At 43.2% G+C, this 7,622-nt stretch overlaps 1 protein-coding gene across 2 annotated transcripts in view; it reads left to right on the top strand.

The window, feature by feature from the left end:
* Positions 1 to 3,862: 3,862 nt before the first annotated feature.
* The window catches only part of LOC124605786 (monocarboxylate transporter 14-like), a 153,791-nt gene continuing 150,031 nt past the window's right edge, over positions 3,863 to 7,622 (top strand). For both annotated transcript variants that reach the window (XM_047137677.1, XM_047137676.1), the window contains exon 1: positions 3,863 to 3,999. The gene's annotated coding sequence lies outside the window, so the exon portion shown is untranslated. The remainder of the gene's footprint in view (positions 4,000 to 7,622) is intronic.

The raw sequence follows: 7,622 nt of genomic DNA, 5'->3' as shown, positions 1-7,622 counted from the left end.
ATATTTAATTTTTTAATTATTTTAAGGAAATTTGTAGAACTAATGTATGCTGTTCGGATTGTGTTTTTGATCGTTCTGAAATCTACATGCCATGGAAGAGAGCCTTACTTGTAAAGGCTAGCCATGAAGTCCACCTCCTAGAGATAAGCTTGTGTTTCCTATAGAAATTTCAGTTTGGCACAAAAAAGTCTCTGGGTGTGTAGTCTAGGTAGCTTATTGGTTGTTTTACTATGTGAAGTAACTTTCGAAGATTCATAATTTCACAGTATTAAGGTAAGTTGTTTTAGGGGAGATGTTTATTACGCCATCATTTTACCGTTTCACGAGAATGTTATTAAGCAGTGTTTGCTCTGTGCGGTTTTGAGTTACATTACTGTTTAATTATTATGGCAGGTGTGAAGGTTTTATACTATTAAGTTGTTAAGGCGTGGACGAATTACGTTTTCTTAACTTGTATCTTTCAGCTCATGTTTCACCTGAGAGGTATTTGTTAAGAGCTCTTAGTTTTACGAGCTGCGGGTCTGTTGTTTGGGTCGGTGCCTGACCACAGGGACCTGTTGCTGTTACGCAACATCATAGTGTTTTCGGCAGTGTTTGTGGCTGCTCTACATTACCTTAGTGGAGCTGTTCGCGCTGGCAGCGTATATCTTCAGTCTGTTTAACCTGCGCTGTTACTTACAAGATCTTATGTTAATAGTTTGCATCAAATATTTTGCGTCTCTCCTGAAATGGGTAATATTATCTGATTTACGATAAACGTTCAGATTTTCTAAATCAAATTATTTCAGCTTGTACTTATTTTGATAATATGGGAAACTTTGAACTTACTTTCTCTAGTGGCCAATGTTTGAGATGTTTTTACAATTATTTTGCAACCATTTCCGTACTGTATTCATTCCATACATGTAAAAGAAAATCTTGCTGCATCGCAACTGTTAACACTTAACTTTCATGGTTTGTCTGTTCTGAAAATTGAATGCTCGGTCTTGTGATTGTGTAGTTAGTAATCGCAGCTGCAGGTGTTACTTTCAAAGGCTACTCTAATTAATATTGAAATTAATTTTAAGTTTTTTTAAATCCACTTTTAGAGCTGTAAATGGCAATTTGTTCTTAGAGTTTTGGGAGAGTAGCTCTTCATTAAATAATAAATGTATTACCTTACTATCTTACAATTCTGTATTTATTACTGATTTGTTGCTTGTGGCTTGGGGCCTTTGATCTGTGGCTTACATCGATTATTTAAAAAAAAAAGTCGTGTTTCCCATTCTTTGGCGTGGTTAATATTGTATTCGGGTTGTTAGAGTAATGTGTTCTGTAAATAAACGTGAACTGTCAAAGGAAAAATGACGCAATCATCGTGGGTTCGCCCTTCATGTGTCCTTTTCCTTTCCCATCTTATGCAAGAGGATTTCACCAAACACAAGCCATGCACACTTCACGTAATGATGGATAAGGGTCGTCGAGCATTGCGGCAGGTGGTTGTAAAAAGCCCCTTGAAATCAGCGGAAGGAATAATTAGCGAGTTTCAAAATGCTACCAGCAGCACAGCTAACACAATGATTGTGCGTAGGGAGTTGAAAAATACACGGGACAATGGTCGAGCAGTTCCTCATAAACCACAAATTCCTGTAGGCAGTGATAAGTGACGCTTGGGGTAGTGCAAACAGCGATGCAACAGGGTGACAGCCGCGCGGGATTAGCCGGGTGGTCTGTGTCGCTGCAGTATTGGACAGCGCGGCTGGTTCCGGCGGAGGTTCGAGTCCTCCTTCGGGCATGGGTGTGTGTGCTTGTCCTTAGGATAATTTAGCTTAGGGACTGATGACCTTAGCAGTTAAGATCCATAAGATTTCACACACATTTGAACAGGATGACAGGGAAAGAGTGACATGGAGTGATAAATTACGCTTTAGACCGTGGCAATCCAATGGAAGAGTTTGGGTTTGGCAAATGCTGGAGAGAGTTACTTGCCATAAACGTAGTAGAAACAGTGAAATACGAAATGGTGTTGAGGTATGGGGGTGGTTTTAGCGGTTAGCGTGAGGTCCTCTTACAGCCCTTAAGAAAACGCTAAATGCGGCGTTGTGTTCTCATACAATAAGGGGATCGTTTGAAGACAGTGATTGTATCAACATGGCAACGGTTTTGTGGAGAACGACACCCCTGAAATGGACAGATTTGCCCAGAGTCCCGACCTGAACCCAATGGAAGACCTTTTGGATGAACTGGGATGTCGTCTTCACTCCATACCTGAGCGGGAAACACCACTCCATTCTCTAGCTTAGGCTCTTGAGGAAGAAAGGGCCGTCATTTATCCACAGAAACCTCAGTGAAAGTGTTCCCAGCAGAGACTGTCACGAAGGCGAAGTGTCGACGCACCCTATAGTAACGTCCGCTAACAAGTGTGTGGATACAGGGGATGTAGGGGAGAGAACTTTGATGCAAGCCAACTTTGAGTGTGCGGAATTTATTCTTGTGTTCGGAGTAAACTTGAAACAGTTACTAAAATGTAGACTTTCACGGCAGGAAATATCATTTCCGTTTTAATTATCCGGGCTGTTATGCCGTGGTCGGTTGATGAATTCTGTATCAATTCCCAACGTTTCGTCTCCGACTGCGAGAGACATCTCCAAGGGGGTCCGTAGCTCGATGGAAGGTCCAACACACCCACTGGCTCGCCACTGACTGCCGCTAAATTCCGTGTCCGCGCGCTCCCGCGCCGAGGCGTGACGTCACGTGTTTTGAAAACGTCAGTGCAATTGGCCGCTGTCCGTCGCCGTCGATCGCCGGAAAAAATAGGGATGATCTTGACGAAGCGGAATGTTACCGTAATTTACAAGCCCACCAGGAAGATACAGGAATACCTTAAGCCTGCCAAGGACGCTCGCAAATCATTGGAAAAAGCTGGAGTGTATAGGATCCCATGCAGCTGTGGAGATGTTTATGTGGGTACCACTAAAAGAACTGTTTCTAAACGTTTGGAAGAGCACAAGGGCAATTGTAGAAGAGGAGAAACGGAACGATCAGCTGTTGCGGAGCATGCTTTCCAGCCAGGGAACCACAATATTCGTTTCGAGGAGACGCAAGTACTAGCGGCCACAAGCGGGTACTACGAAAGGCTCTACAGGGAGGCAATCGAAATCGCTAAACACCGTAATAATTTCAACCCTAATCATTTCAATCGAAAGGAGGAGGGCGTGAAATTAAACGGTATATAGATGCCGGTGCTAAAGAAGATGTGTACCACCCGTCCACTACTGGGTGATGGCAACGGCGATCGACGGCACTGGACAGCGGCCAATTGCACTGACGTTTTCAAAACACGTGACGTGACGCCTCGGCGCGGGAGCGCGCGGACACGGAATTTAGCGGCAGTCAGTAGCGAGCCAGTGGGTGTGTTGGACCTTCCATCGAGCTACGGACCCCCTTGAAGATGTCTCCCGCAGTCGGAGACGAAACGTTGGGAATTGACACAGAATTCATCAACCGACCACGGCATAACAGCCCGGATAATTATAACGGACTTGAAACAGTTAGCATAATATCCTAGAAGGAGATGATATCTGTACTGGGAACTGTACAGTTTCATTAGTAGCCCCCATCTCCAGATTCTGTCACACGCTGCAGACAGATCAAGGAAGACATAACACTCCTTTTTTCTTCTCAAAGTCATTTTCCGAACATGCGGGTAGTGAGAGGACAGAGTGGCTGCAACTCACTTCCGCTACAGGAGTGGAGGGGAGGTGATGGCGACTGCGGTCCTTGTGGCGGACAGGCGTCGCGACTGGAGACTTGGACCGGGCACCCCCGACGGCGTCGCGGCCGGCACGGGGGGCGGCGCGTGCGGCGGCGGCCGGCGGACCTTCGCAGTCAGCAGGCGGCCACTTACATAAACGGGGAGCCGCGGCGAGCTCGCAGCCTCCGCATCCCACTGCAGTCAGTGCGGCGGACACGGCACACGCGAGCAGGTCGGCGGACGGCGACCATCCAGACAGCGCACAGGTAGGTGCCGGCGCCCGCCGGCTGGCCGGCTGGCCTGCTGGCTGGCTGCGCTCTGCGGCCCTCTCCAGCCAGCAGCGACTAGGGCGCATTTTGTCTGCCTGCCACATGATGTAGAGCATGTGATGAATCAACACCGTGTTCCACATTTTCAGTAGTCTCCCACTGTCAGCTACCTTCTGTCATACACGGTGAATCATCCAAAACTAGCAGCACATTTATTTCGTTACTCGTTGAAGATGTCGAAACGAGGTCCACAGCATACGATTGTACACAGAAAGGAACGTATTTATTTATTTATTTATTTATTGCATGTGTAATTCACTGACCTCTTCGATCGAATGATATACTGAAACAGATATTTTCTCTAACGAGACAATGAAGTTTTTAACGGTATTCGAAAGCTCTTGAAAAAAATAGTATACAGTGATAAAATGCTTCAGAGGGAGTCCCATAGAGTCCAGTTTTGGGTCTGCTCTTATTCCTGAGGCATATGAATGGTATTCCATTTAACATTCAACAAGCAGAATTGGTACTTTAAGCAGACGGTATTAGTGTAATAAAAATCCCATTTGGGAGAAAGCCACGGAACAAATTGTTAATGATGTTTTTCAAGTAATTATTAAGTGGTTCTCTGAAAATGAAAACTTCCTATTTTGCAAAAAAAAAAAAAAATCACTACATTAAGTTCTGTACAACACATAGAGTCTTGCCAAACATAGAAGAAGCATATGAGCAGGAGTCATAACTAAGGTAGAATGCTCCAGGTTTTTGGGTGTACTGTACATACTGATGAGAGCGTGAACTGGAAGAAGCATATTACTGGGCTTCTCAAATAATTAAGTTCAGCTACTTCTGCTCTACGTATAATTGCTAGCCTTGGAAACAAAATAATCAATCTCTTGACGTATTTTCACATTCCTACTGTGTTATACCTTCCAACTAACATTCAGCAATCAGAAACAACGCTTTGTGCAGAAGGTATCACTGTTATAACGAATCCCGTTACGGAGGAGGCAACAGAAGAGATTGTTAATTATGTTTTTCAACAAATTATTAAGCGTTTGCCTGAAAATTGAGTCTCCCTAAATTATGAACAATAGAATTCATTATATTCAGTTTCTCGCAACAAACAGCGTCTAATCAGGAATAGACGAAACGCATGAACAAGAATAAGTAAATAAGCTAGAATGCTCCAAATTTTTGGATCTACATACTGATGAAAACTTTACCGGGAAGAAATATATTACTGAGCTTAACAAACGATTAAGTTCATATACTTTTTCTCTTCGTACTACTTCTAGTCTTGTAAACAAACGAATCAACATCATAGCAGGTATGGGCAACACTAGAGGAAAAAAGACCTCTGTCATTTGTTATTGAAGTTGTCAGACGGTCAGAAAGGAGTTCAACATAAAACAACAGTTTTTTTTTTCATTTGCCCAGTAACATAAAATTTCTGTCGGGTAGAAAAGCAAGTTTTAAATCTAAACTAAAATAATTTCTCCTGGACAACTGTTTCTATTCCTTGGACGAATTTTGAATTTGAATTTAAAAGAAAGTAGTCTATAAATTTAAAAAAAGATTTAAAAATTAAAAAATTTAAAAAAATTCGAAGTGTAGTTCCATGAGCAGAACTGAGAAATAATGTGTTTAATTTTGTTAACACTGACTATGAATGCATGTCCTGTAAACTCGCTCGTTCCGCACCACTTCGATAAAAATATAGTTCAAATGATCCATGGAACATGAAAATAATTAAATTATTATTATGTAAATTGAATGTGGAGTGGGAGAAAGGAAACGGAAGGAAAGGAACTAAAGATATCAGATGCATCGAGACTTTAGGCGGAATCAGCAGCGACGAATGAAAATATGTGCCGGACCGGGACTCGAATCCGACACACATTTTTACTCGTCGCTGCCGATTCCACCTAAAGTCTCAACATGTCCGAAAGAACAGACAACAAGCGCTCCTATAATAAATTATTGTTTCTGTTGAAACCTCTCTCAAAAGTATCCGAGATAGGATCAGAAATCGAAAGGCATGCCGTTCGGGATCGTCTATACATGTGTAAAGAACACCATGTGGTGCTCTCGTAGCCGACTCCTCCATGTGACGCAAGAAGACAAGCCAACGCCACTAAGATAAAATGTGTTTCCTATTGTCCCTACTTTGTACGACATACACACAGAATTAGACGGTCTCCGTAGCCAAACGATTAGCGTCGCTGCCTTCGGTGCTGCAGGAGCCCGATTCGATTGCCGGTACCTCCTCGGATATTTCTGTGTTGGGTGGGTCTGGAACGGTACCACTCACCCTCGTTGGACAGATGAGGAGCTGCTTGAATAACGGAACAGCGGCATCAGCAGGATTTACCGGCTAGCAATAACTCCTGCGGGGTTGGAGACATGCTGATCACATATCCCACTATCACAGATCGCTCCTCGTACTGCCTTGCGGGCAGTCGGCCAGTTCGGACAAGCCTAATGTCTGATCTGTGCGTGGTGTTTACGTTTAATCTAATCTGTGCATGGTGTTTACGTGGAGATACAGAAACGGTAACGTGTCCTAACTTCTAGCGCAAATGAAGGGAGCTAGAGAAACTATTTCAAATGCGGCTACGCAGATTTAAATGACTAGCTTTTGTTGAAAAAGAAGACAATCAAAAGGCTTATTAGAACGACGGAGTCTGGCATGTAAGGTCCACTTAGCTATGTTAACACCACAATAGATAATATCGACCTTGCTGTTTTAGCTCATTTCTAGAACAGTTTTGCGAAAAATTCCAACGTTGCGATTGCTGTCTAAAAAGCGTCTATTTCAATCAAAATAAAACGAAATGCTTCAACACTTCGGTTGATATACGAGTTTCTTTTTTTTGTCTCATTTCCGTCTTAGGAGATGAGCAAGCTTATGTTACATGGTTTGCTAAAAATTAAATGACATATTCAATCACACACACACACACACACACATATATATATATATATATATATATATATATATATATATATATATATATATATATATAGCCGGCCGCGGTGGTCTCGCGGTTAAGGCGCTCAGTCCGGAACCGCGCGACTGCTACGGTCGCAGGTTCGAATCCTGCCTCGGGCATGGATGTGTGTGATGTCCTTAGGTTAGTTAGGTTTAAGTAGTTCTAAGTTCTAGGGGACTGATGACCACAGATGTTAAGTCCCATAGTTCTCAGAGCCATTTGAACCATATATATATATATATATACTACTGGCCATTAAAATTGCTACACCAAGAAGAAATGCAGATGATAAACGGGTATTCATTTGACAAATATATTATACTAGAACTGACATGTGATTATATTTTCACGCAATTCGGGTCCACAGATCCTGAGAAATCGGCACCCAGAACAACAACCTTCGGCCGTAATAACGGCCTTGATAGACCTGGGCGTTGAGTCAAACAGAGCTTGGATGGCTTGTACAGGTACAGCTGCCTATGCAGCTTCAACAACATACCACAGTTGATCAAGAGTAGTGACTGGCGTATTGTGACGAGCCAGTTGCTCGACCACCATTGAGCAGACGTTTTCTGTTGGTGAGAGATCGGAAGAATGTGCTGGCCAGGGCAGCAATCGATCATT

The sequence above is a fragment of the Schistocerca americana genome, chromosome 3 (genome assembly GCF_021461395.2).
Source record: "Schistocerca americana isolate TAMUIC-IGC-003095 chromosome 3, iqSchAmer2.1, whole genome shotgun sequence".
Lineage (NCBI taxonomy): Eukaryota > Metazoa > Arthropoda > Insecta > Orthoptera > Acrididae > Schistocerca > Schistocerca americana.
The sequence above is the reverse complement of the archived record's forward strand: the minus strand, read 5'-3'. Positions and strand labels throughout refer to the sequence as shown.